This window comes from Canis lupus, chromosome 18 (genome assembly GCF_048164855.1).
Source record: "Canis lupus baileyi chromosome 18, mCanLup2.hap1, whole genome shotgun sequence".
NCBI lineage: Eukaryota > Metazoa > Chordata > Mammalia > Carnivora > Canidae > Canis > Canis lupus.
Window position 1 is genome coordinate 49,550,939 of NC_132855.1, and position 27,807 is coordinate 49,578,745.

At 34.6% G+C, this 27,807-nt stretch overlaps 1 long non-coding RNA gene and 1 pseudogene across 3 annotated transcripts in view; one reads left to right on the forward strand and one right to left on the reverse strand.

Annotated features, from left to right (window-relative positions):
- The window catches only part of LOC140609180 (large ribosomal subunit protein eL31-like), a 105,999-nt pseudogene extending 100,413 nt beyond the window's left edge, over positions 1-5,586 (forward strand).
- Positions 1-27,807, reverse strand: part of LOC140609182 (uncharacterized) — a 337,556-nt gene that overhangs the window by 22,568 nt on the left and 287,181 nt on the right. The gene's annotated exons all lie outside the window — the stretch shown is intronic.

The window sequence follows — 27,807 nt, forward strand, 5'->3', positions numbered from 1 at the left end:
CCACCCTTGTGACTTCATTTAAACCTAATTACCTCCATAGTCTCCATCTCCAAATATTGTCATGCTGGGAGTTAGATCCTCAATTTATGAATCTATATATTCAATGTGTAACAAGTAACTAAAATAATAATGTGTAAGTTTATGTATGTTTAAATATTTCTAGAAATATATGTAGAATATATGCATATATATGTATATAGAGAGAAAGTGAGTGAGAGGCGTAGGAGGAGAAAAATGTTGCTGCACTGTTGGTGGGAATGTGAACTGTTGCAGCCACTGTGGAAGACAGTATGGAAGTTCCTCAAAAGATTAAAAAGAGAATTACCATATGATCCAGTCATTCCACTATTGGGCATTTACCCAAAGAAAATGAAAGAACTAATTTCAAAAGATACATGCACCACTATGTTTATTGCAGCATTATTTACGATAACTAAAATATGGAAGCAGCTCAAGTGTCCTTCTGTAGATGAATGGATAAAGAAGATGTGGTATACACACATGCACACACACACACACACACACACAATGGAGTATTATTCAGCAATCAAAAAATGAGATCTTGCCTTTTGTACAACATGGATGAACCTAGGGGATATAATGCTAAGTGAGGTAAGACAAAGACAAATACCACGTGACTTCACTTATATGTGGAATTTAAGAAACAAAACAACTACCAAACAGAATAATGAGATAAACAAATAAATGGATTCTTAAACACAGAGAACAAATTGGTGGTTACGAGAGAGGAGGTGGGTGGGGAAATGGGTGAAATAGGTGAAGGGGATTAAGAGTATATTTATCATGATGAGCACTGAGTAATATAAACTTGTTGGATCATATATTGTATACCTGAAACTAATATAACCCTGTGTGTTAATTATATTACAATAAATTTTTTTTAAAAGAAAAAGAATGGCATAAACTTTCTCAGTGTTAAAGAAAGAAAAAGTAAGTAGGTGCCTCTCATCTTATTACTGTCTCTCAGTGTCCTGTATTTTTCCTGGAGCACTTAATATTCTGCAGTTTCTTTATTTGCCTATTTGTTTATTGTCCATAGGTCATGTTTGGTTATAATTTTATGGATATTATTATGATTTTCTTTTGTATTTCTTTTTTTGTAGTAGTTAAATGTAAAACCAGAAAACAATGTGTATAGTAGTAGTATTTGCCATAAATAGAGGAAAGATATGGATCTGTAATCCAGGAATAGAAATGACAAGAGGATTCTTATGGCTTACTAACAAAATGACAAAAAGAAACTCAACTTTTCCCAAGCAAGAGAGTCTCCATTAGTTTATTTTTCTAGACTGGAGTGTGAACTACAGTTAGGCTACCATTGTCTTTCTCTGCTGTTTTGGTGATTTCCTACATCAACGGTTTATCTTATTAATATGTTTCTTTTTTTAGCTCTTTCATAAATTCTCCTGTGAGACATGAAGTGAGGCCTCCAGGGTTGGAAAGATCACTGAGTTTATGGATTCACAGATTGTGAACTGGTGATACTATCTTGTCATACTCTTCTTCCAAAGGATTTATACCCCATTTAAGTGCCTCATAATGTCTGAGGCAGCTTTAAAATTTTAAATTGATATTAAATATTATATATACATTCATGTGCATGTCATGTGTACATATATTTGTGTGTTCTGCTGTATATGTTTATTTAGTTAAGTGGTTTCTAACATAGGCACCACTGAACCCTAGTGAACCATGGAATTAGTGTAGGCTTTCCAAAATATATCTGTGTTTGGCTCATTGCCCAAACACCAAATTAATATCTTTTACATACACAATTTTTCAGTAGTATAGAAATGCCATTTGGATAGCTAAAATCGGGGATCCCTGGGTGGCGTAGCGGTTTAGCGCCTGCCTTGGGCCCAGGGCCTGATCCTCGAGACGCGGGATCGAATCCCACGTCGGGCTCCCGGTGCATGGAGCCTGCTTCTCCCTCTGCCTATATCTCTGCCTCTCTTTCTCTCTCTCTGTGACTATCATAAATAAATTTAAAAAAAGGATAGCTAAAATCCATTTATTTTATTTTTATTTTATTTATTTATGATAGTCACAGAGAGAGAGAGAGAGGCAGAGATATAGGCAGAGGGAGAAGCAGGCTCCATGCACCGGGAGCCCAACGTGGGATTCGATCCCGGGTCTCCAGGACCGCGCCCTGGGCCAAAGGCGGGCGCCAAACCGCTGCGCCACCCAGGGATCCCTAAAATCCATTTTTGAAAGTGTTTCATAATTCATGACACCAATTTGCCATGTATTTTTAAGTATTTAATATCCAACTATGATTCTGTAGGAGTCTAAGACAATTTGAAATTTTAAAAGAAATTCCCACAGCTTTGCCTCTGAGGAGGTACAAAATGGAGTGCTTTTGGAGTAGGGGACTATTATTTTTTAAGATGGAGGAAATAGAGCAAACTGTTGATATTTGTTACAATGTTTATTATATAGCATTCTAAGTAATTCAGTATGTTTAAAATGCTTTAATAATTTTTAAAAATAGGTCATTATGCTTGAAAACATAGAGACATTTATCTAATTTAGCTTTTTTACCTGAGAAATACTCAAAGTGTGGTCCAGGGATCCCTGAGAAATTTTAATGAGGTCAAAACTCTTTTCGTGTTTATACTAAAACATTATTTACTTTTCATTCTCTTCTCTCTGAAGCATGTCCCAGAGACTGCATGACATGTGATATTGCAGCAGATGGAATGCAAAAGCAGGTATAAGGGTCTAGCTACTTTCTATAAAAACAGAAATTATAGAGATTTATAAAAATATAAAACAGTGCCACTGTTTCACTGTTTTTGTTTTAGAAGATACATTTTCATAAATCTATCGTTTCATTAACATATAGTAAGCTTATTATTTTAAATAAATGAAAACCAAATATTTTCTCAGTTTTAATTGCTAATATAGTAAATATAGGTCTATATAACACTTGTAAACAAACCTCTGGGATTCTCCTACTTTTAAAAGTACGAAGGGGCATTGAGGCTGAATGGTTCTAGCACTACTGTCTCAGTTTATACAAATATACTCTCCACCATGCTTGTAGAAGGAGGTCAACTCTGGTACTTATTTGATAATTTCAACTCCAATAACTTAATGAATTTTTGGTGTTTCCAAAATAAAGAACTCTACACTATTCTTAATTCTTTTTGTATGTCGAAGCCCTGTATAATAATCTATTTGGTAACATGAGAAAGTAAAAGCTTAATAAGCAGTGTTCTCCCTCTTTTTGTTTCCAAAGAAGTAAATCAGTAAGCGATCAAAATTATATTCTTTGCTAACAATTTCAGCATTCCTTTCATTCTATCAAATACACCTACTATAAGAATAAAGTATTATATGGCTAGTGCTTTCTTTCATCTGAACCTCATAGAGCTAATAACTTAATACTACATTTCATGGTCATACAACTTACTACTGACTGGATGCCTGTTGACATCAATTTCCATTTACTCTGATGTTTATTAATGTCACATATTCCTCCAGTTCAACCTAATGCCTAAGAATAGACTGGATCAAATGGGTTAGGTTTGCTATTAGTATGTGTGAGACTATGCTCAGTAGTCAAAAGTCACTGTTTCTTTCAGCAAGAGAATAAACATGCAACCTCCCAGAAAGAGCGAAGGGAAATGAGTTCCACTCTAGAATGCTCCGTTGTTAGTTTGTCGAGCATATTTGATTAATAGTCCCTTTCTCCCTGTGTTATATTTTTGTACCACTCATTCCAGAGCATTAATACGAACCCAAGAAGATGTGCAGATCTGATACATTTTAGTCCAAGCAAGAATGCAGATTAAAATACCCAGGTAGTAGTTATATGTGTGGGAATGGAACTCTTAAAAATCATGCTCAGGGAAGGAAAACACAGTAAGGAGAAGTTTCAAAATCACCTCATTAGAAACTGCATACACTGGAGAAGGTGGAGGGATTCATAGTAGTTTTTTGTTTTTTGTTTTAAATAAACACAATATGTAAATTTTAGAAATGTAGATAACATTTTTAAATTTAAGCATCCCAGTGAGAATATGATAGGCTTCCACTGTCTTCCAATCTTATGAAGACAATTGTAGGACTATCAAAGCACCATGGTTGACATTTATCAATTTTTTTAGAGAAAAAATCTAGAGAATAATGAAATGAAAAATCCTTTTGGAGAAGTTTAGAAATTCTTTCGAGGCTGAGATTTGGTCCCATATTTCAGATATCAATCTGTAGATCAATTGTTTCCCATGTAATCTGATCATTTGTTCTTTTCTTGTTCTTTTCTGAGTCAATGATGTCAATAAGTAAAACTGAAATTTAAAGTGTTTTATTTTTCAGACTTTATATTACTAATCCCAAAGGCTCTAAAGGATTTTTTTTTTGGAGCGGTCAAGAGCTATTTTGCACTTTCCAACTAGGGCCCAGCAGAATGGCTCCTGCAAAGAAGGGTGGCGAGAAGAAGGGCCGTTCTGCCATCAATGAGGTAGTGACCAGAGAATACACCATCAACATTCACTAACGTAACCATGGAGTGGGTTTCAAGCAGCATGCTGCTCGGGCACTCCAAGAGATCCGGAAATTTGCCATGAAGGAGATGGGAACTCCAGATGTGCGCATTGACACCAGGCTCAACAAAGCTGTCTGGGCCAAAGGAATAAGGAATATTCCATACCGTATTCGTGTGCGGTTGTCCAGAAAACGTAATGAGGATGAAGATTCACCAAACAAGTTCTACACGCTGGTTACCTATGTACCTGTCACCACTTTCAAAAATCTACAGACTGTTAATGTGGATGAGAACTAATCGCTGATTGTCAAATAAAGGCATAAAACTGAAAAAAAAAAAAAAAGCTATTTTGCTGTTCCTTGAGTAAAATTGCATAGTGGGCTGGCATTTAGAATAATTAAGTTTAGTTTGTTACTACAAATTTTGACTTTCTCTAACTTAAATATGTCAAATTATCAAACTATGGTCACCCAAGAGCCTCGATCAGAATTCTTATGTTTTGACATATTCATTTTGACAATTCTCAAATTTATAAAGTCCTAATCATTTAAACACCTATGTATTTAATAGTTTCTCATCTCTGATGGATGCACTGAGCTAAAGAGGCTTCACCTCACCATGATAGATGGTTCTACTGCTGTGCATAGGCAAAAGGTGCAATAAATTATTGTGGCCAAAAAAGAGTATTAAAATCTTAAGTCCAATTTGATCTGACCACTTTCTATATTTTGCAAGGTCATTTTTAACTGTCATGCCTATTGTTGCTATCCCTTCTTGTACATAATATAAATGATTATTATGTAACTGTTTATGAATTAAAAGTGCATCCAAATATTAGAAGTGTTTCAGACTTTTTTCATAAGTGTTTATAACTCAAGTAAAATAAATAATCATGCTGTCTTACAGGAAGAAATAGGTTTAGAAATGCATATTTCCAAGTTATCATTTTATAGATAAGTAAACTGAGGCCTAAGTTGAATAAGTAAATGAAAAATAAAAACAGGGCTTACATTCTTATTCCTGAACTTTTTACTGATGATCTTTCCAATACTACACACTGATATTCCCCCTATTTAAAAATTTATTTATTTATTTATTTATTTATTTATTTATTTATTTATTTATTTGAGAGAGAGCATGAGTTTATTGGGGGAAGGTCAGAGAAAGAGAGAGAGAGAGAGAGAGAGAGAGAATCCTCAAGGAGACTCCCCACTAAGCCCAGAGTCCAACCTGGGTGGGGCTTGATTCCAGGACCTTGAGATGATGAGCCTAGCAGATCCTATGCCAACCAACTGCACTACCCAGGCATAGCCCCTACCCTGCCCCCCCCCTTTAAAAATGGAGGTATTTATCAGCTTCCAATTTCCCATTATTATGAATTTAGGATTAAAGACTTAATTAAATCAACAATATCTGCAACATTTTAGCAAAAATATTTTAATAGTATTTCAGTTTTAGTACTTAAAAATAGAACCCCTTATTTTGAAGATAGTAAAACACAGCCATTATAAATGATCCCTTATATACACTCATGACTGTACCACTAATTTTTTTTTTACAAAAAATAAATTTATGTATGTAAGAATGGGTTTGTCTTTCATGAACGTCATCCTTGCATAAAGATGGAATCCAAAAGTTTAGTGTACTTTAAAACTAGAAGTGATGCTCATTAAAATAAATTCTATTCTTAGAAAGCTGAAATCAAGTTATTGGATGAAACAGCTAGAAAACCTGGAAAGGTTGTTTGTTCTTTCTTTCAAGGGACAGGACAGAAAGCAAGATGGGACATTCAGAGCTATGTTCCTTGTTTCCATATCGAAAAATCTTGAAATCAGAAGTTGATGTCATTTTAATAGTGTATCTCATTGCCATCAGTTAGTGTATTTCAGTAGGTGTTTCCTCCTGTCTGGGTTTGTTAATGTGTTCACACAGCCTGCCATCGGAGAAGGAGTTTTCCCTGGCGGCCATGACCTAATTTCAAAGTTCTGGCAGACAAATGCAGGCAACTGACAGCCCAGGTTTTCCTATTTAGCATATTAATCACTTACATTTTTATCATGCAGCCACGATAAGAGGAAACTTGTGAAAGATTTGCCAATCATTCTCAAATCAAGCTGATTGCACCCCTATAGACCTCATATTTTCTGTGCAGAGTTTATTTTTTTGCAGGTATCTCTGAGTTTCTGAAATTTCTGACTGGTGTTTGACTTGAACGCATGCTGTGTATAATAGAAAGTGATTGGGTTCTAGAATATGCCAGAGCTCACTAGCATATTGCCTAAGCAGGACTCTGTAGATGACTTTTTTTTTTCCCCTTCTAATTTCCTTTCATGCTTGTACCTGCAATCCAAGGACGGACATCTCCTTCTCCAAGGAAGCAGAAACGACGAGTGCTTAGCCAGAGCCAAATTTTCTGATCATGTGCATCCTTAGTGATGGAATAAGAGGAATCTTATTGAATTATATTCAAAAGCTTATTACTTATGTTGGGAAAGAAATGTCAGTGTTCAAAAATGTTACAGAATCGTTTCTATGGGAAAATCTTTGGGCTTGCCCGGAACATTTTCCTATTTTTATTTCTTGGTAAATATTGTTAAATGTTTACTTTTTGCATTCTTAGGCAGGAAATGAAATAGACTGATCTTTCTAAAAGGAAAAATTGTTCTTAGGCTCATTTAATTGACTTTTAACTTGATTTGTTTGTTTTGATGACATGATTTTTGGCCAAAATATATTTTTTTCTTTCAAGTAGTCAATGTGCTACTGCTATGAAAAGGAAGTTTAATAATAAGTATATTGGTGTTTTTTAACTATCAAGTTGAGACTTCATGTCTTTTTGGGAGTTTAGCTAAAGGTCACTGATAAAACTGATGGAAAAACAAAGGACAGTTCTGAGAAATCATGCAATTTTTTTCTTTTACATGTCATGGGTTCAGTTTTGGCTGTGCATATGTTTCCCTAGAGGCATTTATAGTGGGAAGTAAGAAGTCACCAAACACAGCTGATGTGAAGAGACAGTCAGCTGACTTAGAAAGAAGACAGAAGACTTATCTTCTGGTAGTCAAGACACTAAAAATGATCTGAAGGTAAGAGTAAGATAAAAGATTGTGTATATGCAAGAATAGATTTCTTAAAAACCACCAGCCAAAGTTTGTGATGTCTCATTCTCTTATCTCTAAGGCAGCCATATTTAACCATTTTATACATAAATAAAAATGACTTCCAGCCTTATTTGATTACAGACTGAATTACTCTGTCACAGGATGACAATCATTGACAAATAGGTTCCCCATAATGAAAAGTCTAGCAGGCCCTGTGTTCTCAGGAAAGGTGCAAAGAGAAAACCAGGCAGATTTTCCTTTCATTCATGCTCTTTTACATAAGACCTAGAGTACTGTCAATCTCTACTAGGTCAATAGGTCACCTGAAAGGTCTCATATTTGGCAGGGCAATGTAAGTTTCAGAATAATTTTTCTGACTAGCAACCCGAGGTCAATATAGCAAAATTTGAAAGATCAATTAAGTTGTGGGAAAGGAAGGACATAAATGTTGCCCACTTGTCAACATATGTAAAAACATTCATTTTTAATTAGATCAATGACGGAATTCCATTTTCGGACTCCAGTCTTTTTAATGAGGCAGTAAAAATCATCAAAATGATGGGTTTTGCTTCTTTATTAGTTTTTATAAAATTTGACAAGTTTTTTTGTACATTGCAAATACTCTAAAATTACATTGACTTTGTGCATTAGCTAAACTGCCTGGGTACTCTCTCTTTCTAAGTACTACTCACTCCTGGAGGTAGAGAAGACAGTGCAAGGACTTCAAATCCATGGGATGCAGATCCTCGATGTAAAGGACTGATTCATATTTGTGGTTTCCTGTTTGTCCCATAAAAGAGAGTCGATAGCTGTTTGAATCAATGAATGTATAAACTGTGCATTAATAAAGACGTTTGTCTAGGGAAGAGGATAAGAGACCTGAATTCTTCTTGGGTACCCCCAGTGATAGTCACCTTTCAGTAGTTAAACTTGCGTAGCTTTGAAGTGGAGGCATCAAGGAAAAAGAAACAGCATTTTTACTGTACTTAAATAGGAGATGCCATTATGTAAGATTTTACAGTTTAGACTTAAAAAAGAAAATGACTTTTCCTTTTGCAGAAAAGAAAGATGCAAATCTGTATCCTTCACCATATGCCATAAGAAAAAAAATCACAGATGTTAAAGAGAACACAGGCTGAAGGAAGCAGACTAGCTCTAAAGACTGGAGTCTTCATTTACAGCTCCACAATAAATCAAAATTCAATATTTAATAAGCATATTAGACAGGAGGAAAGCTGTTGTAAAATACGCATTTAAAGTAAACTGCCTGCAACCACATGTGTCTCCAGACCTTCAGATTTGCTTTCATCCGTGAGCCTTGGAACACATTTCGTTGGACTGGCTAGCCTGTCCTTTATGTACTCTTTTACTCTTCTCTTTTGTCCCTTAGGACTCTTGTCCTAAGTGTCGCCTCCTAAATCCTTCCCTGACTTCCTGGAGCTCTCTCCCACATCCTCTAGCAACATATTATATATGCCTCTCTTTCTTCATCCACTTTTACTCCAGCTGGAATTTGAGCACCTTAGTGCATAAATTATGTCTTGTTTGTAATAGTTCCTCCAGCTTCTAGCCCAGCACTTGCTGCATGTGAACAAATGTTTATTATTTTTTATTTCTTATTAAAGCAAAATCAGAAATTCAGTAGCAAGAACACATAAAGAAATGAAGATCCTAATGTAGGCAAAGAGGACATAGCAATCATTGGATGTGTAACAAGTCTAGGAGAATAAATCAGAACAGGACAAAAACTAAAACAAATCTATATTCACATATTCTATTTTTTCACCTATTACAATTGATAAAGTCTAAAGCCATCACCATCACTAATGTATTAGAAACCATCTTTTAGGGGCACCTAGGTGGTGCAGTTGGCAGAGCGCTTGACTCTAGGGTTCAACCCAGGTCCTGGACTCAGGGTTGTAGGTCTAGCCCCACTTCAGGTTCTGCACTCAGGATAGAGTCTGCTTGAGATTCTCTCTCTCCCTCCGCCTTTGTCCCTCCCTCTGCTCCTACTCTCTCTCTCAAGTAAATAAATAAATAAATAAACTTAAAAAAGAAAGAGACCATCTCTTTTGGCCAACTGAGGACTTTATCTATTCTATTTAATACTTATTTTTTTGTTGTTTTTAAAGATTTTATTTATTTATTTGAGAGAAAGAGAGAGCATGAGAGGGAGGAGCATCTGAGGGAGAGGCAGACTCCATGGTGAGTGGGGAGGCTAGACATGGGGCTCCATCCTGGCACCCCAGGATCATGTCCTGAGCTGAAGGCAGACACTTCACCAACTGAACCCAGTGCTCCTATTTTTTTTAATATTTAAAATTCATTAAAGTGAAGTTGTCTGTAATATATTGTGACTTTTAAAGATTGAAACACCTGTATTTAGTTATCTGATTCTCTGTTTTCTTGATTAGTTTTACTAGGAATATATCAGTTTTGAGTCCTCAAAGAATCAAATTTTTAATCTGATTATTTCTCTTGTGTTTGTTATTAAGTCTTTTTTAGTTCTTATTTTCTTCCATTTTCTTTGATTTTAATTTGCTGTTATATTTTAAATTTATTGTGATACTCAGAACAAATAGCCTTTCTTTTTTACTAACAAATATGCTTAAAGCTATAAATCTCCCCTGAGCACAGATTTAGCTGCATCTAAGGGTTTTGGTTCAATTTTTAAGTTTCCCCATTTCCATTTGTAATCTGTTTCCTCATTTGTGAATATTTAAAGGTACTTTTTTTTTGGGGGGGGGGCCCTCCATGCCGGCCGGCAGCGAGGACAGCCCTTAAAGGTATCTTTTAAATTCTAAATTATTGGCTGCTTTCTAGCTATGTTGTATTGATTTTGAGCTTAATTCAACTATAATCTGAGAATGTACTTTTCTGATTTCATTCTTGGGAATTTATTGATATTTGTTATTTTCTTAGCAAGTGGTTATTTTTACTCTATGGTTTCTTGATAGGATTTTGTAGTGTGCAGTTTTTGAGTATAAAATTCAACAGAGCCAATGAGGTAAAAATTTAAATTATGGCACAAATCTATATTCTTATTGACTTTTCTTGCCAGCCTGTTCTATAAATTACTGAGAAAAGTATGTTATTTTCCTTTCTATTTTTCCTCTTAATACTTTCAAATTTTAATATAAATGGAGCTATGTTATACATTTTTGGTGGACAGATGTCTTCATTATTATGAAATTATTTGTTTGTAATAATGCTTCTTGTTTTGAACTCTACTTCATCTGATATTACTATGGCTAAGCCAGCAGTTTCTATTTTTTTTTTTTTTGTTACATTGACATGACATATCACTTTCTATATCTAGAATATATATTTCTATATATTTATAATAAAGGTGCATTTCTTGTAAACAGCATTTAGTTTTTTGTTATAGCCTAAAATGTATCCAATCTCCAATCCCAAATTTATGTTGAAGTCCTAACTCCCGGTACCACAGAATGTGACTATTTAAAGATAGTCTTTAAAGAGGTAATGAAGTTAAGACGAGGTCATTAAGGTGGACCCTAATCCATATGACTGGTATTACTAGAAAAGAAAATCTGAACACAGATGAGTACAGAAGGTAGACCATGGGAGGCCACAGGAGAAGACAACCATCTCCAAGCCAAGAAAACACACCTCAGAAGACACCAACTCTGTTGATACCTTGATCTTGAACATTCAGTCTCCTTCAGAATTGTGAGAAATACATTTTTTTTTAAACCACTCAATCTGTGGTACCTTGTTATGGCATCCTTGGCAGCCACAGAACTTTTGAGTCTCCATAGTTTTGCATTTCCTAGGCTACAGTGTGTAGTCTTTTCAAGCTGGCTTTGTTCACTTGGTAATAGGTCTTTAAGCTATTGATAGCTTAAAGGGCTTGAGAGCTCAATTCTTTTCAGTGCTGAATAATATTCCATTGTCTGGATGTACTACGATTTATTTATCCATTCACCTACTAAAGGACATTTTGATTGCTTCTAAGTTTTGGTAATTATTTTGGTAATAATTCATGTGCAGATTTTTGTGTGGGCATGAATTTTTAACCCCTTTGGGTAAAGAGTTTAACGGCTAGAATATATCGTAAGAATATGTTTAGTTGTTTTTTTTTTTTTAAGATTTTATTTATTTATTCATGAGAGACACAGAGAGAGAGAGAGAGGGACAGAGACACAGGCAGAGGGAGAAGCAGGCTCCATGTAGGAAGCCTGATGTGGGACTCGATCCGGATCTCCAGGATCATGCTCTGAGCTGAAGGCGGTGCTAAACTGCTGAGCCACCTGGGCTTCCCAGAATATGTTTAGTTTTGTAAGAAACTGCCAAACTGTCTTCTAAAGTGACTATACCATTTTGCATTGCCACCAGCAATGAATGAAAGTCCTTGTCCATATCCTTATCAGCATCTGATTTGGCTATGATAATAGACACATAGTGGTGTCTTGTTTTAACTTGCATTTCCTTGATAAGATAGGATGTCTTTTCATATGTTTATTTGTTGTCTGTGTATCTTCCTTAGTGAGATGTCTGTTACGGCTTTTGGCCCATTTTTAAATAAAGTTGTTTGTTTTCTTGTTATTGAGTTTTAAGAGTTCTTTATATATTTTGGATAACAGTCCTTTATCAGAGATATCTATTGCAAAGAGTCCCACACAGTCTGTGGCTTGTTTTCTCATTCTATTGACATTGTCTTTTGCAGAGGAGAAATTTTTAATTTTAATTAAGCCTATCTTAACAATTATTTGTTCCAAGAATCATTCCTTTGGTGTTGTATCTTAAAAGTCATCAGTACACCCAGGAGTTTTCCTTTGTCTTCTTAAAAATATTTTTATATTGCTATTTTGTAAATAAATGCAGTAATAAGTTGAGGTTCTGGATGAAGTGTTCTTATTTAAGTGAAACTTTACCTCTGCTTCTGGATAAAGTTAAGATTGAGATAGTTTATTTCAATTTAATTAGAATTTGAGCTTATTTATACTTAGATTTCAGTCCTTGAACAGAATACTTTTGATGCCTTACCAGAGATGTTTTGGTTTTATTTGTCTTTGGGGCCCTAAACCACATGCTCTACTCTAGCTATTAACCAACTCCATACAGGATTCTTTCTAGATTCTTGCCATGTTTCTGGGTTTTTTCTTCTCTGGCTTCTTTTGGATTGAATTGTATTACTTTTTATTTATATTCTTCTGCTGCCTGTTACTTTGTTAGTTTTACATTTTTATTTTTTTTAAAGATTTATTTATTATTCATGAGAGACACAGAGAAAGAGAGAAAGAGAGAAAGAGAGAGGCAGAGACATAGGCAGAGGGAGAAGCAGGCTCCCCGCGTGGAGACTGATGTTGGTCTTGATCTCGTATCCCGGGATCATGCCCTGAGCTGAAGGCAGACACTCAACTGCTGTCACCCAGGTGTCCCTAGTTTTACATTTTTAAACTTTGCTTTCATTATTTGTTCTGGAGATAAAAGTGCAAATCCTTGATTTATCAAATTTTAATATTACCTGGTATTTTCACCTTCTTTACAGAAAGTAAAGATCTTAGAACACTTTAAGATTTACCATCCTCTTGACTTAATTTTTGTTATTGTGCTGTGATTTTATTCACATAAGCATTATTAAAATTATTTCTCACATACAATATTCATTTAGCTTTGTCCACATATTTAACATTTTTCATTGCTCTTTATTTCTTCCTCTAAATCTAAACCGAGTTTACTTGGAAAACACTCTTCAATGTTACATTTAGTGTTAAGTTCTTGTGATCAATTCTTTTAGTGTTTGTCTGCAAATATATTTAGACATATTTCCAGAAGGAGATTTTTCTTCAAATTCTTTATAGAATTCTAGGTTGGTAGTTATTTTCTCTCAACTTTCTGGCTTCTATTTTTTTCCTTGTTGATCTGTCAGCCTGGTTATATACTTAAGTAAGTTTTACATATTATATTGGAAAATAATAAACATAATTTAAGATGATATGATTTTATCTTCTTAAGTGTGCAAATTTATGTTTCTCTTATGGATGGTTGCAAGTACCAATAACAAGGGACCATCTCAAACCAATTGAATTGGTTTCAATTCAAACCAGGTATTGAATTAAATCACAGCTTCCTGTGAGGGATAATACTCTGTATTTTTAACTCACAGGTGACAAATTTTATCAGACCTTTTTCCCAGTTTTTGGGGTCTTGGTTCCAATTTTTGTTCCTCTAACACATTAGGCAGTCATAAACATCGCTCAGCTTTTCAGCTACTCAGTCTCCTCTTCTGACACCAGTAGTTACATTGTGGGGGAAAAGTGACATTAAATGTCAAACTCACATTTCATAGTGTCTTGGACCTTGGCCCATAATTCTTTACCACCCTATGAGTTCTCCCATGCTTTCACACAATTTTTTTTTCTTCATCCTGCTTTTGTAATTTTCCTTATTGTGTGAAGTGATATGAATGACTTACTCTCCATCTCTCTTAACTCCAATCAGAATTTGGTACACATATGTCCTTGTCTTCTCATGCTGCCATAATAAAATATCACAGACAAGGTGGCTTTTTAACAACAGAAATTTATTTCTCACCTTTCTGTGGACCAGAAGTCCAAGATTATGGTGCCAATATGATCAGATTCTGGCAAGGACTCTCTTTCAGGTTGCAGATTGCCAACTTCTTGCTGTATCCTCACACGGTAGAAGTTGCTAAAAAATTCTGTGGGGCTGCTTTCATAAGGGCATTAGTCCATTCATAAGGGCTCTGCTCTCATGACCTATCATATCCCAAAGGCCCCACCTCCTAATACTATCATCTTGGAGGTTAGAATTTCAACATATGAATTTGAGGAGGACACAAATATTCAGACCATAGCTCCATATTCTACTGAAAGTAGGATGTTCAAGAATAACCTATCTGATTCTCATTACAACTTGTCTATTTTCATTCCTCATGTTATTTGACCTATGTGACATATGCCACAACTAATTATTATACTTTATCATCTAAAATGAGATACTTTTGAGAGTAACATGTTGACACTATTAATAAAGTGAAATAATAGTCACAAGCTGGTAGGCAAATTGTGGCAAATGGTCATTCTCTTCATATAGTTTAAAGACTGCATTCCCTTCTACATCATTGGTTGCTCCTTTTCTTCTTGTGTTGAAGGGTTTCAGAGCTCTGTCTATGGTTCCCTTCACTCAAGCTACACTTACTCTATTTTTCATTCAGTCTTATTATTTTAGATGCCACCATTTCAATGACCATGACTCCAAAATGTATCTCCTGAGCCCAGACTCATTTCTCAAACCAAATTTATTTATTTATTTATTTATTTATTTATTTATTTATTTAAAGATGTTTTATTTATTCATGAGAGACACACAGAGAGAGAGAGGAAGAGACACAGGCAGAAGGAGAAGCAGGCCCCATGCAGGGAGTCTGATGTGGGACTCGATCCTGGGATTTCAGTATCATGCCCTGGACTAAAGGCAGGCACCAAATGGCTGAGCCACCCAGAGATCCCCTCTCAAACCAACTTTAATATACAATCTGATCATCTGCTTTTCTTGAATTTCTAAGAAATATCTAAACCACAACATGTCCAAATCTCAATTCACCCCAGCCTACCTGATCTTTCTCCCAAGTCTACCCCAATTTCAGCCTTCATCATCTCAGTGGATGGCAAATTAATGCTTCTAATTTCTAAGGGTAATATCACCGTGGTCCTCCTTGACTTCCCTTTTACTTTCATGCTTCATTTTCAATCTGTGCAAATGTTGTTGGTGCTTCCTTCAGAATATATCCAGAATTCAACTTATTTTCACCATAACGGCTATTATCTTGATCCAAGACACATCATCTATCCCATGAGCTCCTGTAATAGTTTTCTAACTGGCTTCTCTCCTTCTGCCTTTGGCTCCATAGCCTCCTAAGCCTATTTTCAACACAGCAATCAGAATGATTCTCATAAAAGCTAAAATGTCACTTCTCTGCCCACTTCACCTAGTAAAAGTTAAAGTTCTTATTGGGTCTACAAAGCCCTTTGTGCCCTAGAATCTTTTTATTTCCATGATCTTCTTTCTGTCACTTTTTTTTTTTTTTTTAATGCATTGGTCACCATATGTTTTATGTATAATGGTCATGCTCCTGCTTAAGGGCTTTTGTACTGCCTGGCAGATTTTCCCTTAGTTAATCTGCAAAACTATCTCCCTCTTGTCCTTTAAGTCTTTGCTTTATGATCATTCTAGCTAAAACTGAAATCTGTACCTCATTTCTAGTGTTCCTAGTCCTCCTAACTTGCTCTCTCTCTCCTTTCCTTACAACACTTCTCATTTGCTATTACACTGCTCTAATGTGAAGTACCCGGGTTCCACAAAGGCAGTGATCTTTATCTGTTTATGTACTGATGGATCCCAAGGGCTTTGAAGAATACCTGGTACAAAGTAATTTTCATTAAATATTTGTAAAATGGATTAGTGAAATATGTTGACTAAAAATATCATCTGCTCCTTAGTGGAAAGCAGTTAAAAGTTAATATTGAAATGCTCAAAACAGTATATCTTACTTTTGTTTGGGTGTATTAAGTAATTCTTTTTTTAAGCTTCATATTATAAGTTCACTTATTTTCAATAAATCATTTATTAAAAATCATTCTTCTTCATCAAATTCTTAGGTAAGAAGCATAGAATGTTATAAGGATGCTCCACTTGGATAGACTTTTCTGAATATTATTTGGATACTTTGGTGCTCAGTGGGCAAAAAAAAAAGGGGGGGAGCAATATTCCTTATTGCATCCTTCTATATAAAGCTTATTTTTGCCGGTATGGATTTGACTTTATATTTGTAGAACTGGCACCAATTACCTATGTAACTAAGGAGTATTTATTGAACAACCTTTTGAGATATGTATTACTATTCCTGCTTTATAGATAAGAAATTCACAGCTAGCTATGTTGCTGTGTCATCTGACATTTCCACTTATTCTTTTTTTATTCTGTAAATAAGGGTTAGTCTTTGACCTTTCAGATTCTTAGTTTAGGGGACAGAAAATCAACTACCTGCCAGGACTGTTAAGTTTGCCTTGGTCACGTTATCTCCTCAGCTCATAGTTTTCTTATCTGTAAACAGTGAAGATTGTAATAACTACAATTTTTATGCAGAGATCTTCCTGATACCCTCAGATCAGAGCAGATGCAAGAGGGTTCGGAGTCAGTCTGTGATATTGCATCTAACTTTATTTTCTCTTTGCTAACTTTCTCTGGCTATCATAAACTTTCCCATTTTTATTAAAGACCAGAGCCAAGCCTGGTGGAGTGTGAGCAACAAAAGATTATAAAAGTTCTCAATACACATATAACTCATTTTTTTGATTCAGAAGTAATTATTTTATTGAATCCCAGACTGTCAGAACTTGAATAATTACAGCAAACAAATTCCAGCATTTTTAATCACTTAAAAACTGCTTTTTTTTCTCCTGCAATATTTTATTTTAGCCTTTAAGCAATCTTATGAGATAGTAATCATTAAAGTCATATTGCAGATGAGGAAACAGGCTCAGTAAAATATCCATCCAAGACTTCACTGATGCAGAACACCTCCAAATATATCACATTTAACTTACACCACATGACTACAAATAAAAAAATGAGAGACTGCTGTTGATTTGTTTGATTTTGTTTGACACAGAAGGGAGAAAAACAATGGAGCAATTGTAATGGAGCAGTTTTCTTTTGAGATCATGCAGAGATTTGATTGGACTTTTTCTATCTTAACACCAAACAGGCTTCCTTTAAATTTGATATGAATTTCTAAGCAGTTATGATATGAATTAAATATAAATATGATATGAATTTCATATTTGTATTTAAATTAATATAATAAAATTAATTAATATAATAAAATTAATATCCATATGATATGAATTTCTAAGCAAGAAAGAAGTAACTGATTCACTTCTGCTTCAAAAGTAGCATGAATAGAGAACTGGAAATATTCCTTTTTGATAACTGCTCTTTCTATCCAATTTTATTTATTTATTTATTTATTAGATTTTATTTATTTATTCATGAGAGACACACAGAGAGAGACAGAAATATAGACAGAGAACCTGATGCGGGACTTGATTCCAGGACCCTGGGGTCATGACCTGAGCCAAAGGCAGACACTCAACCACTGAGCCACCCAGCTGCCCCTCCAATTTTATTTTATTTTATTTTTTTTCAATTTTATTTTTAAAGTAAAACTCAAAACACTTTTTCTTTGCTATATTGATGCATAATAATTCATTGATTTTGTTTTTAGCGTGGAGAATTTCTCAGCAGGTTGTACTATTTCACATAATATCTTCATAGATTATATGTAAGAATTTGGGGGGACAACCTTAAAAATTAAGCTCACATGCTTTTCAACATATACTCATGTCAATTTTAATGACCTTTCTGATCATAATATATTTTGTGGGATCTTTAAAATAACTTTTTTTCCCTTATCACCAAGTAGTATTTCCTGTAAAAATTTAAAAAATATATAAAAATGAAATCCATCATTGCATACTCTTTTGAATTTTCTTTTCTACCTAAAATATATATTTTAACTCCTTCCTAAATAATTACATATTTTTCTGCAATGCTGTTTTTCTGCTATAATTGCATTTATCAGTATTTTTCTCCTATGATATCACTGTTTTTCCACTTGAAGTAATTACTATGCTGAATTTTGTGTTTTATTCTTTTTCCTGCTTTTTAAAAAAAACATTTTCATGGTAACACACTCAGAAAAATGCTGAAGTTATGATTTTCAATTAATCTTCTATGTAAACACTATATTTAAACACTATCCCTGGTGTTTTTCTGTTTAACCTCTAGTGCTCTGCCAAACACAGATTTTGTTTTTTTAAAGATTTTATTTATTTATTTGACAGAGAGAAAGTGAGTGAGAGGGAGAGGAAGAGAGAACCTGAAGCAGACTCCTTGCTGAGTGCAGAGCCTGACGCAGGCCTCTATCCCATGACCACAAGACCATGACCTGAGCCAAAATCAAGAGTTGCATACTTAACTGAGTATACAGGTTAACTGAGCCACCCAAACATAGATTTAAGCCATTCACTAAAGGTCACTAGACACAGCAGCATAAAATTTGTGTTTAGAGAAATAGAATCTAATTAAGGAATGTGAAAACTAATAGTAAGAAGGGTAGCAAGAGAAGTTGTAGGAGAGCATGGTAGCATGCTAGATAATGCAACAGAGAGCTGAAAACATGAGAGACAGTAGCACAAAGCCTCGAGACCTTCAATGAAGTCTAGTACCATGAAGGCCAAGACATGTCCACTGACATTAGATATTAGTGAGACACTGATGACATTCCTAGGGTCATTTGTAGAGTAAATAAAGAAAGACTATCAGACAGAAAAGGAGTGACTAGCAGAGAGGCTTAGCAGACAAAGAAAAGAAACAGAAGGCAATGTTTAGACAATGATTTAATCACAGAAGCTTATGGTAGTTTTGTTCATTTGCTTGTTTGCTTATAAGGGAATAGAGATTTAAGTATCTATAGTCTGAGGGAAAAATCCAACAAGTAGTAAAGTGTTACGGGTGGGGACCAGAGCAGAGTGCTGGAGGAAATAGGAACCATGCAATCAGAGCATGGACAGGGGATGACTTATGAATGGAAGGTGCTCCAACTGATCTCTTGAGAATGAAAGAAAGGAGGAGTAATAGCATATGTATGATGAAGGTCATACATTTGACCTTCATCAAATTTGAAGGTCAAATTTGACCTGATGCCATTTTTTTTTTAACCTGGTAGTTATTTTCTCAGCAAAATAATTTCTTAATGTTATAAGGGCAGCCTCAACATTTGGAATATTTTAGAAAAATGAGAGATGCTGTAATAGAAATAATATAAAAGAATAAAAGACAGGCGTTAAAAATCAAATGAAGTTGGAAAACATACGCTGGTATTTGCACCAGTCTGAGGTTGTATGCCTTTTTCTCCTGCAGTGCTTAAGCCAAGCAGGGTAAGGAAATGTGGATTTTTTTCCCTCATATTTGGGGTATGTAGTCCAAATGGACAAGGAGGACAAAGAGTCTTACTTTACACATCAATCATGGAGTCAAGATGTGTAGGGAAAAAAAGACCAGAAGTGTATTGAGGAAAAAAAAAAAAGTGTATTGAGGAAGGGGAAAGATCAAGAGATTTGAGGTCTGTGTAGGTAAAAATCAAAGCAGCCCGAGGGAAGTAGAGGAACAGCTGGAAATAGATAAGTAACCTGGTTGTCAATGGTTTAGAATATATGTATTTAAGCTTTCACATATTACAAGGTAAAGATATTGTTGTGACTACATAAGGAAAAGATATATTGACAATCTTCCTCAAGTGTTGTTTTAAACATGACTTAAAGAAGAAATAGGCTAAAATTGTATTTAAAAGTGATGAAGCTCTGCTTGATAACTAAAGGTTTATAATACATTTATTTCAACACTATTAAGTTCCTAAGATATCAGAAACTTGCTAATTAATAGTAAGATTGACAAATGATAATGCTATAAATAAAAAAATTCTTAGCTTCAAAATACTAAAGAATACAAAGTTTTAAGGAAATTAATAAAATAAAAGATCAGTCAAGTTCAGTCTTACTAACCTTAGAGAGCATTTCTAGGCTGTATTTGTAGAAATCTCTAGAGCTGTCTCATGGGACACTATGTGTAGCTACTGTATGTTTGCAGCACACATAACATAGAAGGAAAGAGAGAAGAAAATGTTTTTGAAATTGCTAATTCAAGTTGAGCATAAAAATATCCACTGACCTGGCACCATTCTGTCAATTTTCCTATCACTTCCTGTGTTGCTAGAAATGTATGCACCCTAAAAGGAAGGGTGGAAGCTATTAGTAATCTGTCATGAAATGAAATTGATTTTTTAAAGAATTTTAAAAATGCATCATGCCCAAGAGCTCTTTGGTACTTTACAGAGATGGAAAGACTCAATAATTTATTTATAGTGAGTTCAGAGCTAGGTAAGGTCAATGTAAGAAATTTTTTTCATGGTCCTGGGATGATGTAAGGAAACTAAGAGAATACTAGAAATAGTTATTTCATGCAAATTCTCTTGTTTGCTTAATATATGTTGACTAACTTCACAGTAGCTGATTATCCAGGTATTTGATTCAGTCACTTTAGTGAAAATGTCAAACATAGCAAGTGTAAAGCGTTACTGCAGATACTTATCATTGTGAATTATATAGACAATAAATGGAGCCCTTATCTAACATGAAATGCCTACTGTTAAAGTAGTGTCCTTTTGAGATTTTGTATGCCCTGACATTTTGATTATTTATAAGAGTATTTTTTTAGCCTTAGTAATGGAATTTCTTTTTTTTTTTTAGTAATGGAATTTCTTAAAGGTAGATACAGTCTTGATATTTTAATTATACAACTTGAAACTCATACTTACAGTATATTGATTGTACTTCCTGCTTGTCTGTCTGCTCTCTTTCTTTCATTCTTTCTCCTTCCTTTTTCCTTTCTGAATAAGTTCCTCTAAAAGCCAGAAGATAAGGTCAAGGTTTCCTGGTGAAACATTGGGTGGCCCTACTATCAGAGTTTAGAGCCTAAGCAAGGAAAGTGGCCAGAGATTGAAGCCCAAGTGAGAAAAGTGGTCATCTAGGGTGGTGATCTGGTGGAGATATGTTACATAGGAGATATTGATGAAATAGATTTAGAGCAATAGGAGCTAGGTTTCTCATTGCCAAAGAAGTTATAAAGATGGAAAGATAGAAAGAATGAACCTGTTGTGGTACATTGGAATTGGAATTGTTGGGGGAATATATAATTTTCAATATATATGGGTAAATGGAGAAAAAAATAGATGTGTGTGTGTGTGTGTGAGTGTGTATGTGTATCCTAGCTCCATCCACTGAAAGGACTGGGTAGCATTGGCACCCCAAACACAGTAAGCACACATAGTGCCAGATCTTGGCTTCTAAGTAGTATTCCCCACTAAAAGAAACTAGAGTTTGCTGGAGAAATGGCTGATACAAAATGACCCCAGAATCTATTGTGTTGGAAAGTAAGATAGTGAGGTATGTTAAAAGGACACAAGGCCAGCCTGAAGGAGCTCCCACTGGCCAAATTGGGCAAAATTTGGGCATTAAAATAATAGTAATAACTGTTTATAACCCATCAAACAGTATAGGAATCCATGGGTTCATACTGATGTAAATAAAACAAATAAATAGATGAGAAAAAACAGCCTTTCCTGTAGTAGAATTCAACTGATAGATGTGGAAGGAATGGTAGAAGTAGGAATGTACTATTTCATTGTCAATCTTCCCATTTTGATGGATGTTTAAGTAGAAGAATGTTCATATTTTTGGGAAACTACAAGGTTAATTGGATATGACATTGGCAAATTACTTTCAAAGATTCAGGGGCAAAAATTCTTTCTATTCGTTTTGCAAGCTACATTCTTATAAGCTTGAGATTATTTAAAAATGCAACTTTATAACTCTATGCTGACCACAAGAAAACTGTCTTTGCTTTCCAAAGAGATTTCCAAAAATCTTTTAGGAATTTTGGGTTTGGCAAATATAATGAATGGTTTAAATATCAATGACTATATATGTAATAGACCATCCAAATTAAAAATCATCTCTGAGAAAAGCTTAAACTTTATGAAAATTACTAGTTAACTTATTAAACCAACCTAATAGGTTAAATAATAGATATGACTGATATTTGATTTTTATTTACTTAATAAGCACTTGTGTAACTTTTACTTTCTTCCACGATTCTAGTACTCATTTAATCTACTCAACAAACCAATGCGTTGGATATAATTATTGCAACACAGAGAGATTAAGATAGCTTTCAGTAACTTCCCCAAGGTCACACAGCTAGCATGTAGCAGAGCTAGGATTCAACCACAGGTAGTTTAGTATCTGAATCCATGCTATTAACCACTTCCCTCTGTTGGAAGTCCACCTTTTCACAAGTTGTGCACCTCTTAATTTACACTGCTAAATAACAGAAATGTCACAGAGATCCAATACAACCAGTCAATTCTGCCTAAGACTGTTTCTTCTGATAGGAACAACAGGCTTTAAGAACATGCATTTAGTTCTTTGACTTTTCAACCTTTTGAGTGCATTTAATTTAGACTGAGCCTTTTTTTTTTTAAGATTTTATTTATATATTCATGAGAGATACAGAGAGGCAGAGACATGGGCGGAGGGAGAAGCAGGCTCTCTGACAAGGAGCCCAATGTGGTACACAAATCCTGGACCCCAGAATCACACCCTGAGCTGAAGGCAGACGCTCAAACTTTGAGCCACACAGAGGCCCCTAGACTGAGCCTTTCTATGCAGCAAGGTTTTTTTTTGTTTGTTTCTAAAAAAAGTATCTTGACCTCTCTGTAGACTTTTATCTTATTTCCCTCCCCACTAAAGACAGATTTCTTACAAGTACATTGAACAATCACAACCTCACTTTTCATTCGCTTTCAATTCACTGTATTATGAATTTAGTATCCAAAACTCCTTTTACTGTCATCTCTACAGCATTACTGAGATTTCTAAAAGGTCAAATCTTTTGGGTTCATCCTGTTTTTAACCTCTCTTCAGCTCATGATTTTATTAAAAATATGATCTGTCTGAAGTTCCTTCTTCTCTTAGATTTTGTCACACAACTTACTTTTTACTAATAACAACTTGATTGAATAGGAATAAAATATGTACTCAGTTGTCCACTCATTTTATATCCAGAACACAGAACAAAGTGCCTTATAAAAGTACCTTGCATCATGCCTTTGCCACTGTCTGGCTCTTGAATAAGAAAAAAGACTATTTCTAAATAGGAAACTTGGCAGCCATTCTTCTACTGCAAGATGGAGGTTTTTGTGGGCAGTTAGAGGGCTGTTCATCATCCGTACATCTCCCTTTCTCTGTCCAGAAAACAACTGTGCGGAAAGTATGTGGTAATTGAAGTGGCACATTGCCGCCCAAGAGCAGTCCATTTGGAAGAGATCAGATTTTTATGCATTGTGCCTTTCATGGCATCACAGCACTGGGACACCTGTATAGGGAATAATCTTAAGTATTAACTGAAAACCTTACGGACTCTAGGAATTGAAACAGAAACTGCTTATATCTATATATTTATGTATCTAAAACAGGAATCCCTTGGTAGCCAGAAAATAAAAGGACATAATGGAAAAACAAAGGAGCAAAGAAAATGCCCCCAAACAAGAATGTGAAAACATCAGCAAGTATTAGAGAAAAAGCAATTCCCAGGAAATAATTATCCCAAAATTCAAAATAAAAATTAGAAAATTTGTTGATCCTCGTCAGTAAAGAATAAAGGGAAGGTTTTTTTGTTCTCTCCCACCCCAAAGGAAGTTTTTATTAAATAGGGGCAGAAATCCCCAGGGGGAAGATTGAGATAAATGGATAAAAGAATGAGTTATAAAGGTATGCAAAAGACATGAGGAAGAATTACAAGGTAAATAAAACAACAACAGCAGAATTTTAAAGCATACGTAAGGTAGATGGGCTAGAACTGACGCTGAAAAATAAAAGAATAGGATCTGAAGAGTCCTCTTAGATGCAGAAGGAAAAGTTAAAACATAAAATTAATGAGAAAAAACACAATAGATGAGAAAATAGAAATGCAACTTCAGCATTATTGACAGTGGTAAAGAAGACTTTTTGAGCAATAGGTAAGGAACAATAGAGACTATAGCTCAAACACATTTTTCTGAAGTTAAAAAAATGAATGTCAAAAAGGTCAAACATATTCTAGACAATTTCATCAAAAGCATCTTATCAAAAATACTTAATTCTAAGGAAAAACAAATTTGAAATTATCCACCAAATGAGAAAACACACACTCTTCTCTTTTCCCCAAATACAGGTCTTAATTAATTTGAGATGTTTCTATGTGCACCTACATTTTTTTTTTGCATTTTAAGAACTGTACATGTATCCAACTTGTCTTTCATAAGTAAAAGAAACAGGTAATCTTTAATACGAAGAGGCTGTAAAAGTACATCACCCACATGCTCTTTTTTTTTTCTTTAAAGATTTTATGTATTTATTTGAGAAAGGGAGAAAGAGAGAGCACATGCACAAATTAGGGGAGGGGCAGAAAGGGAGGGAGGAGCAGACTCCCATTGAGTTGGGTGCCCAGATACAGCAGATCTCAGGACTCCAAAATCATGACCTGAGCTGAAGTCAGACGCTTAATTGACTGAGCCACCCAGGCGACCCTTGACTTGCTCCTTTTAAAAGGTTTGAAAGGCTTTTTCCAGGCACGTAACACCAAAGTACAGAGCTTAAAATGTGGATAATGTAAAAAGAAAAAGATTTTGCATTGAGACTATTGCTGGAAAAGATAATAGCAAAACTGTCTATCTAGCCAGCTAGATGGAAAATATACAAAAGAGCAATAAAAAGCCAATAACAGGAAATCATAGAAAATGTAAAGCATCAACAAAATGACAGGAAAGAAATCACATATCATTTTTATGGCCCTTCACTCTCCTTGTCTACATGGGAAACTCGGACAGCTTGCTTCTATCGATACACCCTGTATTCCCCTAATACTAACAGGCTTACCATCATTGCAAACTCACTGAGAGATCAACTCCATAGTCTCTTATTTGTGCTTATGTCCATGCCCCTTTCAGGAACTAGCAGAACTAACGTTATCATGCTCTATTTTTCTATTCACTTTGGCCACTACATGCATTCCAAACTTCCCAGATTATCCCTTTATTACAAAGGAATACCTGAGCAGGCAAAACGTTGACCTTAAAAGCTCCAAGGGATATTCAAAGGCCACTCGCATCATATCTAGTGGTTCTTGATCTTATTAGATCCAATGTCCTGCTACTAAGACAAATATTTTCTAGTGTTTGCTTTACTCTCCTGACGTGAAATTTATAGACAATACAACCCATGTGCATGCACAACTAAAAATGATCATACTGGGGTAATATAAAGGGAAAAATAAAATTATTTATCATAAAATAAAATGAAATAATTTTATTTGTAACAAAATAATCGGTGTGTGCTCTTATTGTTCAGGCATGACAACACTAGAAGACATAATGAAGGGTTAGGTGTTTGCAATGACATGTGGAGTCATCAAAATATGAGAGCTGCAAAGGCAGACTGATGCAGGTATGCTTTATTGCAACTCAGCTAGAGAGCTAGTGTGTTTGGTAATGCGATTTTCTAAAATGTTGAATAACTCCAGATTTCCAAACAGAACACAGTATAGTCTTCCATAAAGGTAAATGGCAGTTCCCATTCTTGGAAGATTTAGTGGAAATTAAAATTGTGCAGAAAATCTTTATATGTAAAATGAAGATAGGTTCTAGGTGGACATAATTATGAGCAAGTTTTTTATCTACATTAATATTCAGTGGGGTATTCCAAGTTTGTGTGTTGATGTGTGATGAACTTTTGTGGGGGACTGTATCATTCATTACAGAATATCAAGAAACTTTAGCACCCTTCCATTAATCAAAAGTGTTGTCACCCAATCATTGTAACACCTAAAAAACTTCCACAGATTTCCAAAACAACCCCTAGGGGGCGGTACTACCTTTGTTGAAAAATTTTTATCTAGAATTAGCCTAAGTTTATTACAGCTAGGAAGGAGTATTGTAAGCTTTAACTTCCGCTTTATCTGAAAGTAATTATAAACTTATCCATATTAACAGAAAGCAATTTGAGATGTTCCCAGAAAAAAAAAAAACTGACCATCTGAACTATTTGTATTCCCACTTTTAGTACATTTAAACTCAATTTCAGACCTGGTTCTTTCTTGTTTTGAAGTTGAAGGACTTCTACATTAAAAATTATTATTCTTAAATTCTCTAAAAGCTGAGCATCATCAAAATTTTGTGCCTGTTATGATATAATTTATTCGAGCACTTCTAAGGGAAAGAAAAAGTATTTTGCTTATACATGCAGTGCCTTTATTTTACGATACTAAATCATTATAAATAAATAAATAAATATGTTCTAAATTATGTAAAATGATAGAAGAATTCCTTGATGACCTAAAAGATTCCACAGTTATATTAAAGGCAAATAGAAAACAATATTAGTGTATGTAAATAATATGAATATAAATGCTAAATGAAATGTGTGATCAGAATGGGTACAATTCATTGAAGAGGCATTTCTGTGTAAGAGGTTCTAAAACTAAGGTAAAGTACAGAATGTACTTGAGGAGAGTTCACGGATTGTACTTAAGGAGAGTTCATGGAACATGAGAAGACAAAGGAGAAACAGCTGAGGTTACACATGTTGTAGAATAAACAGTGCTTTAATTACCAAAATCTAAAGAGAAGGTAAAATTCCACTATATCTCCTTTTGAAAGGATCTTTACTTTGGTATTTTTCATTTATTTTAGGAAGGCATGGAAAAGTAGTCTTGATCATACTAACAGGACTTTTTGAGCTAGGGACTACCTTTACTGAGGGCATGGATCACATTCTTGACTTTTACACTTTAGTTTCTAATCCACAGCAGTATTTGGTACTTTTCTATTCCTCCAGGAATTTTTTGAGAAATAACAAGTATTCTCTGATTATTAACGTATAATTCTGGACACTGGTCCAGACTACAGCAAAACTGTACTTACTCCTAGAAACATCAATGACTCAATTTTGGAGTCCTGGACAAATAACAGTTAACAGCTAAACTGCTGAAATTCTGTGGGCTTTGCATAGCCCAAATTTCTACTTCTGCTAATTTACATTTTTTATATTTAATTATTCTCTCTCTATACTTATTCAAGTTCCCAAGTAAGACAAGTGTTTGGCTATATTAATACATGCATGTATACATGTGAGTATGTGCATATACATGTGTATGATACGTATATCTATACACACACTGTGTATGCATACATGGTAAATGTGTTAAATTTAGTAAGAAAAATAAGTACATCTGTTACTGAAATTGTAAGCTTTCTTTTTAAATATTTCAACCAATTACTAGTTTGGAATAATGTAAACCAAAGGATTATAAAACAAAGTGTCATATTAGCAAAATACCATTAATGCCCCAACTTCAAACCAGTTATATCAACTCATGGAAAAGCTTTCTAACATTATCAGTAAAATAAAACAGGGTGGCAAAATATGCCAAATTTAAAACAACTATGTCAATTCAAGGACAAAATTAATTATCTAAATTATCCCAGCAGGT